We start from the raw sequence: 17925 nt of genomic DNA, 5'->3' as shown, positions 1-17925 counted from the left end.
GATGGGGTCCAGTGAGATAGATCAGGAGGCATGGGTGTTGGGAGTGAGAACTCCTGGTTTTCCCTGTATCAGGCTGGGGGACTTGCCGGGTTGTGCAGGGAGGAGAATGAAATGCAGGGATTGTCAGTGCAAGGGCTCCACACTTCTGTCTCTCTCTCCCTCTTCTCCAGTCCCCTTTGTGTTCTTCCCACACCCCCTTAGGGGCTCATGGCCCCTCTGCATTCCCAACCGGCCTGATCCCTCACAGCCCCTCTGCCTTCCCTGCTGACTCGGCCCCTCCGCCTTCCCAGACAGCCAGACCCCTCATGGCACCCCCACCTGCCTCTCATGGCACCTCCACCTTCCCAGCCAGCCCAGCCCCTCATGGTCCCTCTGCCTTTCCAGCCAGCCCAGCAACTCATCCAACGGTTGAGAATAGGCCACTTCCACTTTGAGTGAACTGGTCTCATTAGCATTGACCCCCCACTTTGTAATGCAACTCCTATCTTTTCATATGCAGTAATATATATATATATACAGCTTATTGTATTTTTCACTCCATGCATCTGATGAAGTGGGTTTTAGTCCAAAAAAAGCTTATGCCCAAATAAACTGGATCATCCCTACGGTGCCACAAGGACTCCTTATTGTTTTTCCTGATAGACTAAAATGGCTACCCCCTGAAACCTGTCTCACTACCAGGTCAGGTGGTCCTGGCACCTGATACTAAATATTACCTGGGACTTCTTGTAACTTTCCACTGGAAGGGAAAGGTGGGTCAAGTTAGGGAAACAAAGGATTCCTGCCTTATGTAAATCTTATTTAAGAGTAGGGAGGAAGGGAAACAGGACTCCTCTCCACAGCCTGTCTGCCCAAGAAGAAAGACTGCTAAAGTCACCTGAAGAGAAGGCGGCGGGGCAGGGAGTCCACACTGAGACAGGGATCCAGTCTGAAGAGAAATATAACTGGAACGGTGAACCACAGAAACTTTGCAACCTGCCTAAAAGAACATTTAGGATAAGAAATTACATGGTGTAACGTGTTTCTTAAGTATATTGAGCGTAGCTTGCGTACTTTCTTTTACTTGCTCAGTAATCTGCTTTCTTCTGTTGTCTCTTATACTCACTTAAAATTCATCTTTTCCAGTTAATAAACTTATTTCTTCTTTATAACATAACCCTGTGTGTACAATTCATAATTGAAATGTGTCTGTTGGGGTGGCGGGGGGAAGAGGCTGTGCATACCTTCCTCCACATTGAGGGAGGAAGCAGATTTCATAATATACCTTTGGGTCTGCACTCCAAGAGAGGTGGACACCTGAGTGCTGGGTAAGTCCCTTATGTTCTTATAAGCTGAACCTTCCCAGAACTGATCTCAGTGTCCGTTTCGTTCTGCAGTTTGCTGTGGCCCTGCCTGTGTGTGCTGGAGGAAGCTTAATAGCTTGTCTCAGCAAGACAGGTAAAAAGGGTCCCCAGATTGGCATAACAGGCAGGCTCAGTGGTATCTGAGCACATTTGGTGGCATCGTAAGGAGGGCAGCTCGTTACACTGTGGATCTCAGGAAGGTCCCAGCTCTGGAAGGAGGGTTACTTGGAGATTTATGAAACAAGTCTCTTATGCAAAGGGCCAAGGGCTGGAGATTTAACTTCGCCAAAGTGGCTGGTCATGCTTGGAGCTTCAAAATTTTGAATATCTCTGACGTGAGTGGTGTGATGTTCAGAAATTATTCAGCGCCCTCCCTGTGGAATATCAGGTCTCTTTAAGGGTGCTCAGCTGGGAAATATCTGAAAAACTAGAAGCACAAAAAAATTGCCAACATTTTTGGGAAACTAAACTTGAAAGTCAATAGGGCAATGGAGTGAACAGGCTAGATTCTCAGCTGGTGTAAATCAGTATGTCTGTTGTCTTCACTTCAGAACTCTTGAGTAATCTACTGCCTCAGAGTTGGGGTGAGGAGTGAAGTCTGGTGGGTTAGAGCAGCGGGGGCTGGGAGCCAGGACTTCTGGGGTCTATCCCCAGCTCTGGGTAGGGAGTGGGATCTAGTGGTTAGAACAGGGGATACTGGGAATCTGGACTCCTGAGGTCTATCCCTGGCTCTGGCAGGGAAGTGGGGTCCAGTAGTTAGGGTAAGGGAAGACCAAAACAAGGATTCCTGCATTCTCTACATTTTGCCGATGCATTAAATCGTGAACTGAATCCTGAGAACGGCTGCCTCCTCCTGGTCTAGCTAAACCCCCTCGGTAATGCCCAGCCCTGCTGGGACACCTCACAAACTGCAGGTTGGGTTGCAAAGATGGATCAGGACAACATCAGACTCCTCATCTCGAGGTTCAAAGACAAAGAATGGTGCCCGTGGTCCGCCCCCGGCCAACACACAGTTCAGGGTGTGTATTTCTCCCTGCAGAGTTCCTGCACAAGCTACATTCTGCAGAGGTGTGAACGGGCCGTGAGCCAAAGTACAAACACTTTAGTTGAACAACTTTTGAAATATTTCTATACTAGTCCCTGCCCTCATTTAACAGCCAAGTTCCGGGGCTGTCCATGCTCTGCATTTCATGATGGTCTGAGCCTTTGGTTTTCCCCTGGCTCTGCAATAAGAATGTCCTGACAATCTGAAAACGAGATATTGGCTCAATTTTTTGGAGAGCGGCTGAATCCTGGGAGCTCCTTGACCCAACGCTCCCAAATTTGCCATACAAACCCCACCCCAGCCTCTGTTGCAGAGTGCAGGTTTTCAGCGTAGTTGCCCTACACGCGGGGGTGTCCATGCAATGTGGATATTATGAGCGGCTCACATTTCATGAACTCCCCAACCAAACGGTCACCCTTTTTCCCCAGCAGACTCCAGCACAGCAGATGAGACCTTTCCCCACTAGGAGGCTCTGGCTCTGATCTGGCTTCAGGGCCTTGGACTAGGTGGTTCAGGGAGGTGGGGATCGGGGGTGTTGACTCCTAGCATGCAGGAGCTGGAGCCAGTGGAACTCTCTGCTACAAGGTGGAAATAAACCATCCCTCCCTGACCCTATCTCTTGTACTCATCTGCCTGTCACAGGAACTGCTGCAACACTCTGACTCATGAGAGCCTGCAGGGTCCTTCTCACTCTCACTGTAACACAAGAAGGCCCCAATCCACCAAGCTGCTCCTCTGCCCTTCAGCAGTGCTGCAGCTCTGAACCAGGGACCTCTGGGCTATTGTCTCTGGCGGGGACTGCTTCCCCCACGGCCTTGTTAGCTTGGTGTCCTCTCTGCCTTGCAGACTGGCCTAATGGTTACAGCAGGGGAGACTGTGAGGCAGGACTCCGGGGTTTTAATCCTGGCTGTGGCAGGCGAGACAGGTATAGTGGGTCAGAGCTGCAGGAGCTGGGGGGAGAGACGGGGGTCCTGTGTCTTAGAGCTTGGTAATGGGGAACACCTCATCTGATTAACCTGAAACAAAAGAGGAAAATTCACCATGTCACAGACCCCACCTACTACCTCTGTCTATTGAGTCCCCATGTTAACCCCATTAATACCCAGTGGCAGGGAGTCCCACAGGTTTGCCTTCATAATAGCAAATGTCTGTGGCATCTAGGTAGGACTAACAAAGAAATTCCCCTTCAGACCCAACGAGGGGCAGCTGCCCATTGTCTCGACTCACCTGGGCAGCGCAGGACCCAGCGCAGAGAGACTTGGATGGTGGGTGTTTGCCCAGCAAAGCGTCCGTGAGTCTGTGCTGCCCTGTGTGATGAGGTCACTCCCCTTAACTTTGTGTCTTCTACACGCTCCGCCTCCACCTGCTGTGTGAGCTGGAGAAGCTGCAAACCATAAATGGAAATGATCATTTGGACACTGTCTTAGCAAAGAAACCACCTAAGAAACAGCCATTGCTTTAAAACTAGCCCCCACTCCCCTCCCAGAGCCAGGGATAGAGCCCAGCAGCTCTGACTCCCAGCCCCCCACTTTCTCTAACCCACTAGACCCCACTCCCCTTCTACATCTGGGGCTAGAACCCAGCTGTCCTGAGTCACCCCTCGCCTGCTCTAACCATTAACCCTGAGGCCTTGGTAGAAAGCAAGAGCCCTTCAGTCCCAGGGCTGCAGTGGGGGTCTGGGTGCTGGGGCTTCCCCCATCCAACCAGGCACTTCTGTCAGGAAGTGGTGTCGGGAGCAGTGTTCGGAGGCAAGGATTTTCCCTCCCTTGCTAACCCAGTGCTTCTGCCAGGGCTCTGGGATTTCCGCTGGGGTGGGGTGTGCATTTTTCTGGGGGCCTCCAATTGGCCAGAGCCGCTAGGCATAGGCCTCTTTGGTCCATTTTGATAATCCACTACTGCCCAGACAAACTCCTTAGACCAGTCAGGCGCGGAGGGCCAGGGATGCACAGAAATGTGGGGTCCAGCGGCACCTCTCAGAAAATATCAGCACCACCTGCCACCCATTGGAGGGAGTTGTGTATCCAAAGGGACTAGAGGTTCAACGGGGCTTTCAAAGAGGCACATGCCTCAGAGATGCAGCCACGGTGCCTGGCATGAGTGTGGCTGGGCTGTTGCTCCGGAGCTGGACATGAATGTGCAGAGAGGAAAGGGCTGTTGGATTCAGGGGGTCTCTGGCAACCAGGTGCTGCAGACTCTGAGCTCAGAACTGCCCTAGAACCGTTAGAAATACCATGAAGCCCTGTGTTAAAAATTGTAGGTGATGGAGAAACAGGGTTGGTCTTTTTTAGTCATTATCATCTTTTGGATCTGCTGGCCCCCAGCCTTGGCCAAGGTTTTGTAACTTGGCTGGAGTTTGCAGGTGAGATCTTCACAGTTGATGGGACCTGGGACCAGAGGCCCAGAGGGCTGCTCACACTGAAAATGCCAAGGTCAGGGCAGGCTGCATTAAGGAGAGCAGTTTATCCCAAAACTGGAGGCTAATACAGTAGTTAGATTCACTAACCAGTCACAAGCTGCGCTTCTGATCCCCCACATGGGTTATCAAGAAGCCAAGAAAAAAAGAAAAAAATCACACAGCCCCCTTTACTGCATTCCATTTTAGGCTTCCAATCAGCAAATTGGTCCAGTAAAGTGAGATGTTACTTAAAACTCTATTCACTGTGCAAAATGTTCTTCAGATCCCCCAAAGGACCAGACACATTCGCAGATGAATACTAGTTTGGATTTTACGCAAAATACCATGCTGTCCTCCAATCTTTTAATATCTAAAACCAAAGGTTTTACTGTAAACAACAAGAAAAGAAGAAGCAGAGAGTTGTTAAATGGTCGAAGCAATCAGATACACACAGAGACTTCAAAGGCCATATGCCAGTTCTCAGCAGAATTGGTGAGTGTCCTTGCTTGTAAAGTCCCTCTGGAACACACCCAAAGCTTGGATGGGTCATTCAGTCCTTTTTCCAGAGCTGCAGTTTGTAGCGAAGTTACTCCAGAGGTCGGAAGCAGAATCAAAGACAAAATGGAGAAGATGTAGCTGCCGTCTTATATCCTTCGTACATCCTCTGTCCCAAACACAGGTTCCCAGCATGCGGGTATGGAAAAGTTCTTGGAGTCTCCTGTCCACAAGCATGTCCCAACAGGTCCTGCTGACTCAGAGGCATAGCCCCTGGTTTCTCTCAATGGGTTTACTGTACTGATTACCCTTGATGGGCCATAGATCAGACTATGCAATGCTAATGCCAATCTCCCTGGGGGTGTCAGCCATATACACAGCACAAATTGGAGACATCAATACACCACTCATATTTATAACTCACAATGCAAAGCTGGCACATACATATAAACAAGCTTACCATATGTAGGAAATCATACCTTTCCCACTGATACCTTACCTAACTGGTATGATGCATGCAATTTCTTAATATTGGTATCCATAATGGTATGAATGATCACCCACATTCCATTCAGTGCCACAATTACTAGCTTGGACTTTACTAGCTTTACCACTCTGAATGTTCACGGGCACATGGGTTTCTCTGGAGCCACTCTTGTTTCTGCTGGCTTGCTTTCCTTACCGCCTGCTCTTAAACTAAACCAGAGCTTGCTCACAGGAAATATCCCAGTGAGAGTGTCAAGCGGAGTTTTTAAATTATGTCTGAGTCGCCCCACAACATTTACAGAATCTATGTAGTTCAAGGAATGCATGGGAATGACTATTTATTATTATTTTTTATTTTGGTAGTGCTGTGAACCCCAGTCCTGGCCCAGGACCCCACTGTGCTAGGTGCTGTACAAAGAGAACTCACAATATAAGGAGATGCATGGATGGAGATCTGGGCTGGGACACAGCAGACATGGGTTTCTTCCCAGTTGTGCCAGTGGATGCACCGAAGGTTCTACTGGGTGACCTTGGCCAAGACACTTCCCCGCTCTGTGTCTCAGTGTCCCCATTTGTAAAAATTGGAAGACAGCTAAAGATCTCCTTGATAAAGTTGATTGAGATTTACTGACTAGAAGTATGGAGAAGAACTAGATATCACCATTGTAATATACAGACTCTTCTATAATATACTACATTTCATTGATTTTAAACCATTTGGAAATCTAGAACCCAAATGAGACTTTTAGCAAACAATCTGGAACCTCCTGGGTTCTATATGTTTTGAAAACTCTCTAGAATCCAGTGATATCCTAGATACAAACAGGAATCTAGAAACAATAAACTCTGAGTTTGAACACATTGAGAGGCTTACAAGAAATGAGATTCAAGAGCCAGTGAGTGATGCATAATCCAAGAGGATCAATTAGGTGTGAATACATTGAGAGATATAAAAAAAACAAGATCCTGGAGCTGGTTACTGAACTAGTGCCATTGATGACCCATTGAGTTTGAAAAAATTGAGTGACCTAGAACACATGGGATTCTGGAGAGAGCAGGGAATCTAGAATCCCGGGACACTGCAGGGTGTTTGAACAGTTAGATACCTGGAACCTATTAGGATTTAGAACTATCAGGATCTAGAAACAAATGGGATGCCAAGTTTTCAACTCTCCCAAAGTCTGGGCATCTTCAGGCCATCACCTGTTTTCTGTTCTCTTGTCTTCCACTAGACTCGTGGGCACTGCTGTCAAGATCATCAACAAAAGCCACTTTGCCCAGAGTGAGAAGAGACGCCCTGAAGACCTGCCGGAATTTCTCTCCCACAAAGAGGTAGAGGATGGGGGTGAAGTAGGCATTGAAGCAGGATAACAAGATGTAAATGACAAAGAGGGCACTCATGCTGGACTCTGGCATCTCCTTCTTGTAGAGCTTCAAGCCATGGTAGAGGTCGTAGGGCAGCCAGCCGAGGAAAAAGGAAACCATCATGGTCACCATGACTTTGAAGGGCTTCCCAGCCCACGCCAGTTTCTTTCTCTTCCTCTTCAGCCCAATGCAGACATCGCATCCTGCAATGGTGCAGAAAGGCAGCAGGAAGCCCAGCAGGAACCGGACAATAAAGATGGCCAAGTGGACTCATCTCCCCAGGTCCTTTGTCTCGAGTCCATTCCAGACTCAGGAGAGGGTGTAACTGTTGATGCAGATGATCCTGTCCCCGTCCACCACCTGGGTCTCCCGGAAAGCCAGGTAGGGAGTGCTGAGAATGAAGGAGGCCAGCCACACGCACACAATCAGCTTCCCAGCCCATGGCACTGTGCGGTGATTCCGGGACCAAATGGGATGATGAGTGAGGATGTAGTGGTCCAGGCTGATGAGGGTGAGATGGAAGATGGCGGAGAACATGCCCACGGAGATGCAGGTGTTGAGGATCTTGGACATGGCTTTGTCAAATACCCAGTGTAAACCCATGAGAAGATAGACGATGAAGAAGGGTGTCAGCAGGATGATGAGGAAGTAGCAGGAGACCAGAGAGAGGAACCAGAGGGTGGTCACCGTCCTCCTCATCTTCAGTCCCAGCACCCACAGTTACAACCCGTTCCCCAGAACACCCACAAGGAAGGTGCGGAAGAGCAACACGACTGCGATGAGGTGAGCGGCGCTCACAACTGCTGGGGGCTAACTGGAATTCACCCAAGTGGTTGATGGGAGAGTCGTGTTCCCTTGGTCCATGGTGCCCTGGGGAGAGACAGAAGAAGGTTTGGGAGGGATGACAGTGGAGGGGTACGGGGAGAGTGGAAGAGGAAGAATGAAGCAATAACAGAGGGGGTTAGGAACACACAAGTGGACAGGATGTAGCTCGGCACTCTCTGGTCCTCCAGAATATCCAGGCTGGATATTCTCAGCAACTGGGCTATAGCCAGTGGAACTCACAGCTACAAGGTAGAACTATGGGCAGCAGAGAAGGAAAAGAGTGATAGCAGACTTGGGAGGAGTGGGGAAAGGGGACAATCCAATAGAAGAAACACACAGCTATGCTGAGAGTACCATGTCACCGTGGTCTTGATGATGGGCTGGCTCAGAGGAGCGGGGAATGGGAGATGAGGCCTTTCCTCCCTAGTAGACGCCAGATCCAATCAGCCTCCAGGGCAGGAATTGGCTGGCTCAGGGAAGTGGGAATCGGTGCTGTTTACTCAAAACATGCAGGAGGTGGTGATGGTGATGGTGGAAGTCACTGCTAAAAGTTGGAAAAAAACTGCCCCACCCCAGCCTGTCTTCTCTGCTCATCTGCCTGTCGCAGGAATTCCTGCCACATCCTGACTCATGAGAATGGGCAGTGTCCTTCGCACCCTCATTGTAACACAGGAAGTCTCAATCCACTGACCTACTTCTCTGCCCTGCAGCCATGCTGCCAGCCCTGCACAATGTGTTCTGTCCTAATTGATTCTCTTGGATTCTGCATCACTAGCTGGATCTGGAATCTCATTTCTTGTAAGCCTCTCAATGTATTCAAACTCAAAGTCTATGGGTTCTAGATTCCTGGCTGGATCTAGGACCTCTGGGTTCTTACCTCTGCCTGGGACTGCGTCCCCCTCACGGCCTTGTTAGATTGGAGTTCTTTCTGTTTTGCAGAATTGCCTAATGGTTAGAGCAGCGGGGGGAGCTGGGATTTCTGGGTTCTATCCTTGGCTCTGGGAGTGAGGTGCAGGGCTGGGGGTCAGAAGTTCTGGGCTGTGGGAGGGAAACGGGGTCTTCTGTCTTAGAGCTTTGCAAGTGGGAAACACCTTGTCTGATTAAATGTCAGAGATCTCACCTCCTACTTCTGTCTACTGAGTACTCCAGGTTAACCCCAGTATTACCCAGTGGCAAGGAGTTTCTTGGGCTAACCCCGCGGATACCCAGTGGCAGGGAGTACCACTGGTTTGCCTTGACAATGGCAAATTTCTGTGGCGTCTAGGTGGCCTTAAAATGGAAATTCCCCTTCAGAGAGAAAAGGGGGGTCTCTGCCTATTGTCTCGACTCACCTGGGCAGTGCAGGATCCAGCACAGATAGAGACTTGGATAGCATTTGTTTGCCCAGCAAAGCGTCTGTGAGTCTGTCCCCAGCATGCCTGAGCCCTCCCCGTGTGTTGTGTTCACTCCCCTTAACTCTGTGTCTTCTACATGCTTCAACCCCACCGGCTCTCTGAGATCCACATGATGCAAACCATGAACGGAAATGATCACTGGACACTCTCTTAGCAGTGAAATCACCTAAGGAACAACCATTGCTTTGAAACTAGCCTCACTCCCTCCCAGAGCCTGGCACAGAACCCAGGAGTCCTGGCTCCCAGCCGCCCTGCTATAATACACTAGAAGCTTAGCCAGCAGCTCATCTTTGGAGGCGTGCCCCCGTGAAGAGGAAGGGCCTGCATTTTGCACAAGTCCCTTTACTGACACAGGCTGCACTATTACCCAGAGATAAAGCGGCTCTGTTAGCTGACAAAAAAGGCTGAGTCACAAATGATGCAACTCCCAGCTGAGGAGTGGGGGGTCTTGTGGGTTAGAGCAGGGGAAGGGGGCACTGGTAGCCAGGGCTCCTGGGTTCTGTCCCCAGCTCTGGGAGGGGGGTGGGTTCTAGTGGTTAGAGCAAGCCAATAGCCGTGAGGAGGGCCTGTGTTATCTACATGTTGTGGGTACATCCGTGGGTGAGAGACAACTCATGTGACATCCTGTCCCTTCCTGTCCTAGATAAAATCTCAGTCACACCCAGCCCTCCCCAGAGTGTTCGTTACACAGGCCCCATCCTCAGAGCTCCCTGACAGGAACCCAGTGCTACTGGGAAGACATCCCCCAACAGCATGGTACATGAGACCAAGGTTGAATTCTGGAGAGAGTGGGGTCTAGTGGTTACAGCTGGGGACTGGGAGCCAGGACTCCTGGATTCTGTCCCCAGTTCTGTATGGAGAGTGGGGTCTAGCGAGTTGGAGCAGGGAGAGTGGGGTGGGAGTCAGGACTCCGGGGTTCTGTCCATGGCTCAAGGAGAGGATGGGGTCCAGTGAGATAGAACAGGGGGCATGAGTGTTGGGAGCCAGAACTCCTGGTTTTCCCTGTATCAGGCTGGGGGACTTGCCGGGTTGTGCAGGGAGGAGAATGAAATGCAGGGATTGTCAGTGCAAGGGCTCCACACTTCTGTCTCTCTCTTCTCCAATCCCCTTTATGTTCTTCCCACACCCCCTTAGGGGCTCACAGCCCATCTGCTTTTCCAACCATCCCTGCCCTGTCGGCGCCTCCACCTTCCCAGTCAGTGCAGCTCCCCATAGCCCCTCCAATTCCCAGCTGGACCAGCCCCTGACTACCCCTTTGACTTCCCAACCAGCCCAGCCCATCACAGCCCCTCTGCCTTCCCAGTGAACCCGACACATCATGGCCTCTCTGCCTTCCCAGCCAGCCTGGCTTCTCCACCTTCCCGGCCGGCCCAGCACCTCAAGGCCCCTTCACCTTCTCAGCCAGCCCTGCCCCTCACAGCACCTCCACCTTCCTGGCCAGCCCAGCCCCTCACGGCCCCTCTGCCTTTCCAGCCGGCCCACTTGTGACATTGTGCAGTCTATATGGTTTTATAAAAATTTAATAATAAGTGAATATAATGTAACTGGAATATGCTTCATGCAAAAGGTCTATTGTAAGGTATCACTGCAAAGCTTATAATCTACTGAGTGTGGTCGTCCTATTTGTGTAAATGTGTCACTCTTGTATCTGAAACTAGAAATACGAAATATAACTCTGAGGGCCTATTGTAATTATGCAAAGTGTGAGCCATTAATGGTGGTTTGGAATCTTGATGACTCCCATTAACCAGGACAACTGACTGCAGACGGGTGTTTTACCTGTGAGTCTCTCTGTATACCTATGTGCTGGCAAGTGGTCAATGAAGTCTTGCAGTGACATGTGATCATGTCACCTGAACTGGAATCCATCTTTAACCTGGTGCTTTTCCATTGAGAAGGAGGGGGTGGGGACCCAGAGAGGGACAAAGGATTCCCGCCTTACGCAAAAGATATATAAGGGGGTGGAACAGAACAAAGGGGTGAGCCAATATGAGGAATCCCCTAGCTAGCACCTGAGCTGGAACAAGAGCTGTACCAGGGGGAAGGATTGTGCCCAGGTCTGGAAGGTGTCCAGTCTGAGGAAAAAACTTACTGAAGCATCTTTAAGGGTGAGATTATCTGTGTTCACTTTGATTAAACATAGATTTGCGTGTTTTATTTTATTTTGCTTGGTGACTTATTTTGTTCCATCTGTTACTACTGGAACCAGTTAAATTCTACTTTCTGTATTTAATAAAATCACTTTTTACGTATTAATTAACCCAGAATACGTATTAATACCCGGGGGAGCAAACAACTGTGCATGTCTCTGTATCAGTGCTATAGAGGGTGAACAATTTATGAGTTTACCCTGTATACGCTTTATACAGGGTAAAACTGATTTATTTGGGGTTTAGACCCCATTGGGAGTTGGGCATCTGAGTGTTAGAGACAAGCACACTTCTGTTAGCTGCTTTCAGGTAAACCTGCAGCTTTTGGGCAAGTAATTCACACCCTGGGTCTGTGTTGGAGCAGACGGATGTGTCTGGCTCAGCAAGACAGGGTGCTAGGGTCCCGAGCTGGCAGGGAAAACAGGAGCAGAGGTAGTCTAGGCACACCAGCTGGCAGCTCCCAAGGGGGTTTCTATGATCCAACTCGTCACAGTACCCTTCATGGCTTCTCAACCTTCCCAGCCAGCCTGACCCCTCACAGCCCCTACATCTTCCCAGCCAGCCCAGCAGCGAAAGGGGCGAACCCTCAGCTGGGTTTGAAGGGAAGTCAAGCGGCAGCTTCATGTGGCGTCCCCTGCTGGGGTTGCTGGCTGTTGGCTCAGCCTGTGGGTTCTGGGGCTGAAAATGAGGGAGATGATGACCTCCCTTTTGTCCTTCCATCTGGTCCTCACCTACCTTCTCACCTCCTGCTTTATAACTCTGTTTGTGTCTACATCTGCCTCGGTTTCTGCTGGGTCTTCCGGATGGGCATGTATGAACTCCTCAAATGAGTGCCTCTCCCTGGGCATGTTCTCTGCCGTCTTCCTCCTCACCCTCACCAGCCTGGACTGCTGCACTCTCCCCTGATGCCCCATCTGGTCCCAGCATCACCCTACTGTGACTCAGGAGAGGAAGCTGTTGAAAGTAGTATATCTTGTCGTCTTCACTCTCAGCACTCTCTAACTGGGTTTCTGGGAGCTCCTGGAGATGGAGGGGGCAGACTTGCATGAACCAATAGTTACACCTTCTACAAAGAGGGGGATGGAGCCAAGTGCAGGCCTGGAGGACACTTCTCCGTCCATTCTGTTCAGAATGCAGTTCCTGCTGGGCTCCCTGCTACCCCTCGGCACCAGCTTGGGATGCCAAGGCTGGATGGGCTGGACATGAAGAGGGGACTAGTGCGGTGTGGGAAGCCTTTCAAAGTCATGATGACTGCAGTGGTGTCATTCTTCATCTGCTGGATGCCCTATTGCCTCTATCATGTCCTGCTGCTCTACAAGAACGCAGTGCCGGTGTTGGTCACAAGCGCCTTCCTGCTTATTTACACCCTCTTGACTTGTTTAAACACTTGCTGCAGCCCTGTTCTCTACATTTTTGTGGGGGAGAGGTTCTGGCAGGTGCTCAGGGTGTCCGTCATCACTCTGGTCAAGGCAGCTTTTGTTGATGATCTCGGCAGCGAAGCACTTAAGTCCAGCAGAACAAAAAGGGACAGAAGTTGAAGGACCAGAACTGGATATGTCCTGAAAGTGCCTAGAGTAAGAGAGCATTTGAAACTTGTCATTCCACCTGTCCCATCATCCCTGATTGAACTAAAACGTGATGGGTTCCTGGTATCTCAATGTTTATAAACAGATAAGTGTCCTTGGGATTCCCAATTCCTTGTCATCTGCAGAATCCCATTTGTTCTAGATCTCATAGTCTTTTCAAAATCAACTGGTCTTTAATTATTCTAGATCATTGGCTCTAGAACCTAATTTCTTCTTGGTCTTTCAATGTTATGAAACTCAATGGGTGTTTAAGGGTTCCAGATCACTAGCTGACTCCAGAATTTCAATGTGTTCTAACCTAACTGATTCTCATGGGTTCTGTGTCACTGGCTGGCTCTGGAATCTTCATTTTAAGTCTTTCAATGTGTTCACACTCAGTAGGGTCCATGAGTTCCAGATTCCTGATTGGTGCTAGGACCCCAGTGGATGCTAGAGTGTTTTTAAGCCATATAGAATCCAAACAGGTTCCAGATTCTTTGCTGGATCTAAAAATCTTATGGGGGTTCTAAATTTCCAAATGGTTTGAAATCCATTTGGCATAGTGTATTATAGAAGAATCTGTGTATTATAACAGCAATATCTAACTCTTCTCTAGTGCTTGTCCTCAGAAGATCTCAAGGAGGTAAATAGCAATCTCCTGGTTAATACAAATGGGCAAACTGAGGCACTGAGTGCAGAAGTGACTTGGCCAAGGTCACCCAGATGGTCAGTGGCAGAGCCAGGAATAGTACCAAGGCCTCCTGAGACCCAGTCCAGCTCTCTATCTATCCTACCTCCCTAGAAAGTGAGCTCTCTTGTACAGGAACTCTTTTTTGCTCTGTATTTGTACAGTGCCTTGCATAGCGGGGCCCTGGGCCAGGACTCGGGCTCCCAGCACTACCTGAAATAAACTGAGTAAACTGAGGCACACAGTGGGGAAATGACTTGGCCAAGATCACTCAGTAGAACCTTTGGTCCCTCCAGTAGAAGAACCAGGAACAAACCCAGGTCTCCTGCATCCCAGCCCAGGTCTCTATCCACTGCATCCCCTTAGACTGTGAGCTGTCTGGGACCTGGACTGTTTTTTTACTCTGTTTGTATAGCACCTAGCATAGCGGGGTGTTGGGTCAGGACTGCGGCTCCCAGAACTACCTGAAATAATTTATAATTAGTAATAATCATTCCCGTGTGTTCCTTGAATGACATAGATTCTGTAAAGTTTGTGAGATGGCTCTGAAATACTTTGCAACTACTGTGTGACTCGATCACTGGGATATTTAGCATGTGGAGGATCTGATTTAGTTTAAGAGTGGCCAATAAGGAAAACAAGCCGGCAGAACAAAGAGCAGCTCCAGAGAAACCACCTTCCTGTGAACACTTCAGGATGGTGAAGAGGAAGCATCAAAATAACTATGAAGATCCCACCTGTCAGCTCCAGACAAGTTACAAAAATTTGGCCAAGGCTGGGGGCTAGCAGATCCAATGGACAATAAAGACTTGAAAAGATTCTCCCTGTTGGAATCTCTATCACTGACGATTTTTAAGGCAGGACTGAGTGGTTTTCTAAGAGATCTACTCTAGTTCAACCAGGGACAAATTCAGGGACGTTCTGCATGAGGTCAGAACAGAGGACCATCCTGTTACTTCTAGCCTTGAAATTTCAATCTATCCAGAGGTCAGGCAGACATTGTTGGGGTGCTCCACTAGTTGTCACCTAGGGCCCACTCAGGTGTCTGACGAAGCCAGGCCTGCATAGGCTACCAGGGAGGGTGGAAGGCTGTAGCAGAGTTAGACATGAGTGTAGCCCCTTTGTTCTTTTAAAACCTTGTTTCTCTAAATGTTTCATTGCTCATGTTCAGATGGAAGCAAGACTTTGGTTAAAGCTGGCTTCCCATTGTTCAGACTCTGGAAGTCAGACCTGTAGTGTAAGCCACTTAATCCACAGGGTGCTATGAGCCAGGGCTCAGATTAAGTGTGGGAGAACTGCCAGAGTCCCCCTGGGAAAGGTTAAAAGCACAAGGCCTGACACCTGGCAGGTTGCACTCTCAGGACAGAGGTGCAGTTAATCTTACAAGCATGATATACATTACCTCTCAATGTTTCAATATTCAATAGGGTCTCATGGGTTCTAGGAATTCTGGATGGTTTGTGAATCTCTTAAATTCTAGGTCTGTCAATGTTTTGGAATATTATCAAACATTATGTAGTCTAGAACCTCATGGTTTCTAACCCCTATATGTTAAAAACCAAAGAGTTTCCCATGAGTACTAGTTATACCAATGGTTTTAGTACCTCTTGGGTTCTAGGCCCATCAATGTTTTGAAACAGCATCAGATATGATGTGGGCTGGAACAGCATTGTTTCCACCCTCTATATGTTTAAAAACCCAATAGGTTCCCATGAATTATCGCTGTACCATTGGTTCTGGAACCTATTGGGTTCTAGATCTGCCAATGTCTAAAAACTCATTCAGATCCTGAGTGGTTTAGGATCTCATTTTTTTCTAACCCTCTGTACATCTGAAAACCCAATAGGATCCCAGAAGTTCTAGTATATGCCTGTTTTTTCAGTGTTTTTAAATGTGAAGACCAATGTGGTCTACAAATGTGAAGACTATTGTGGTCTACAAACTCATGGTTTCCAAGCTCCTGCATGTTTGAAAACCCAGTAGCATCCCATGGGTTCTAGGTATCCAACTGGTTCCAGAATCTCCAGAGTTCTTGGTCAATCATGTTTTTTAGAAATACAGCCCAGAGCCTAAACCCCCTCTTGCAGGCATTGCAGAAAGAGAGAAGATTCTCCATCCTGACGGTAAAGGTAATGGAAACAGGACCTTCTAGAACGGTGTGTGACATTGCACACCGTATTCCTTATGGAAATATTCTTATGATATGGTATGAAATAACTGAGATGTATTTTATGCAAGATGGGTCTTGTAAGATATAATTGGAAAGGTTATAATTTACTGAATGTGATTATCCAATTTGTATGCATGTATCATTTCTGCATCTAAAGTAAGGAATATGGACTATGTAACCATTGCAACTGGGTGTGTATTGGAAAGATGATGGGCTGTCAAATGTGATAAGCCATAAGGAAAGAACAACAAGAAAATGAAGATACTAATCTCTCTCCCTCCAGGGAGGAATCCGGGGACATAACTGTGACACCAGTAAGTCAGGTGGCCTTGTCACCTTTTATTAAACATTGCATGGGACTTCTTGTAACTTTCCACTGGAAGAGAAGTAGGGATCAAGTTTGGGAAAGAAAGGATTTCTGTCTTATGCAAATCCTATTTAAGGGTTTGGAGGATGACAAATGTGACACCTCCTCTAAACTGCCTGTCTGCCCAAGCAGAGATACTGCTAAAGCCACCTAAAGGGAAGGATAGGAGATAGGAGTCCAGTCTGAAAAGAAATATAACTGAAACTCTGAACCACAGAAACTTTGCAACTGGCCAAAAATAACGTTTAGGATAAGAAATTTTATTTTGTAACCTGTTTCTTAAGTATATTAAACGTAGCTTGCGTACTTTGTTTTATTCGCTCAGTAATCTGCTTTGTTCTGTCTGTTGTCTCTTATATTCACTTGAAATTCACCTTTTGTAGTTAATAAACTTATTTCTTGTTTATAATATAACCCTGTGTGTACAATTCATAACTGAAATGTGTGTGTTGGGGGGGAGGGGGGGAGAAAGAGCCTGTGCATACCTTCCTCCACATTGAGGGAGGAGGCTGATATCATAATATACCTTTGGGTCTGCACTCCAAGGAAGGTGGACACCTGAGTACTGGAGCAAGTCCCTTAAGATGAACCTTCCCAGAACTGATCTCAGTGTCTGTTTTGTTTTACAGTTTGGTGTGGCCCTGCCTGTGTGTGTGCTGCAGGAAGCTTAATATCTTGGCTCAGCAAGACAGGTAAAAAAGGTGCCCAGGCTGGCATAACAGGCAGGCTCAGTGGTATCTGAGCACATCTGGTGGCATCCTAATGGGAGCCACTCATCACATTGTGCATCTCAGGAAGGACCCAGCTCTGGAAGGAGTGTTCCTTGGAGATTAATGGCACAAGACTCTTGTAAAAAGGGCCAAGGGCTGGAGATCTAAGCAGTTTTTAATTTTTTTTACACCACTCTGAAAACCACTTGCAGACTCACATTGAATTGGAACATGGCATGAAGCCACACGGGCTGTGCTGGAGTCTGCAGGAGCCAAGGGGAGTTGTCTGATCAAGGACTTCATGAGATGCAGCCCCCTGGTGATGAGCTGCTGTTAATATTCACACATTGCACCGATGCCCCCGTGCGGGGGGCAACTCTCTTGAAAACCGGCACTGAGCAATAGAGGTGGGGGGGGGTTGTGTCATAAACAGATAGCTAAGGGTTAATGTCTCTTTCACCGGGAAAGGAGTAACCTGAAACACCTGACCAGAGGACCAATCAGGAAACAAGACTTTTTCAAATCTGGGTGGAGGGAAGTTTGTGTGTGAGTTCTTTGTTCTTGTCTTCTGCCTGTACTCTCTTGGCTATGAGAGGATTTTTCTGCCTCCTGCTTTTCTAATCTTCTGTTTCCAAGTTTTAAGTACAAAGATAGGAAGACCATAGGTTTGTTTTTTTGTATTTACACGTGTGTAGTTGCTGGAATGTGTTAAATTGTATTCTTTGTGGATAAGGCTGTTTATTCATATTTCTTTTAAGCAATTGACCCTGTATTTGTCACCTTAATACAGAGAGACCATTTTAATGTATTTTTTCTTTCTTTTTACATAAAGCTTTCTTTTTAAGACCTGTTGGAGTTTTTCTTTAGTGGGGAACTCCAGGGAATTGAGTCTGTAACTCACCAGGGAATTGGTGGGAGGAAGAAGTC

The 17925-nt window shown here is 48.1% G+C and overlaps 1 protein-coding gene and 2 pseudogenes across 2 annotated transcripts in view; 1 reads left to right on the top strand and 2 right to left on the bottom strand.

Annotated features, from left to right (window-relative positions):
* LOC115640486 (probable G-protein coupled receptor 33) overlaps positions 1-17925 on the bottom strand; it is a 28796-nt gene that overhangs the window by 4962 nt on the left and 5909 nt on the right. Inside the window, exon 2 of one of the 2 annotated variants that reach the window (XM_030543278.1) lies at positions 3616-3772. The gene's annotated coding sequence lies outside the window, so the exon portion shown is untranslated. Of the gene's footprint in view, positions 1-3615; positions 3773-9285; positions 9351-17925 lie in introns of those variants that run through there. The other variant, XM_030543281.1, reaches the window with a different exon arrangement.
* Positions 6956-10110, bottom strand: LOC115640423 (annotated as a pseudogene).
* On the top strand, positions 10273-13141 carry LOC115640422 (annotated as a pseudogene).

Source organism: Gopherus evgoodei, unplaced genomic scaffold (genome assembly GCF_007399415.2).
Source record: "Gopherus evgoodei ecotype Sinaloan lineage unplaced genomic scaffold, rGopEvg1_v1.p scaffold_31_arrow_ctg1, whole genome shotgun sequence".
Classification (NCBI taxonomy): domain Eukaryota; kingdom Metazoa; phylum Chordata; order Testudines; family Testudinidae; genus Gopherus; species Gopherus evgoodei.
The sequence above is the reverse complement of the archived record's forward strand: the minus strand, read 5'-3'. Positions and strand labels throughout refer to the sequence as shown.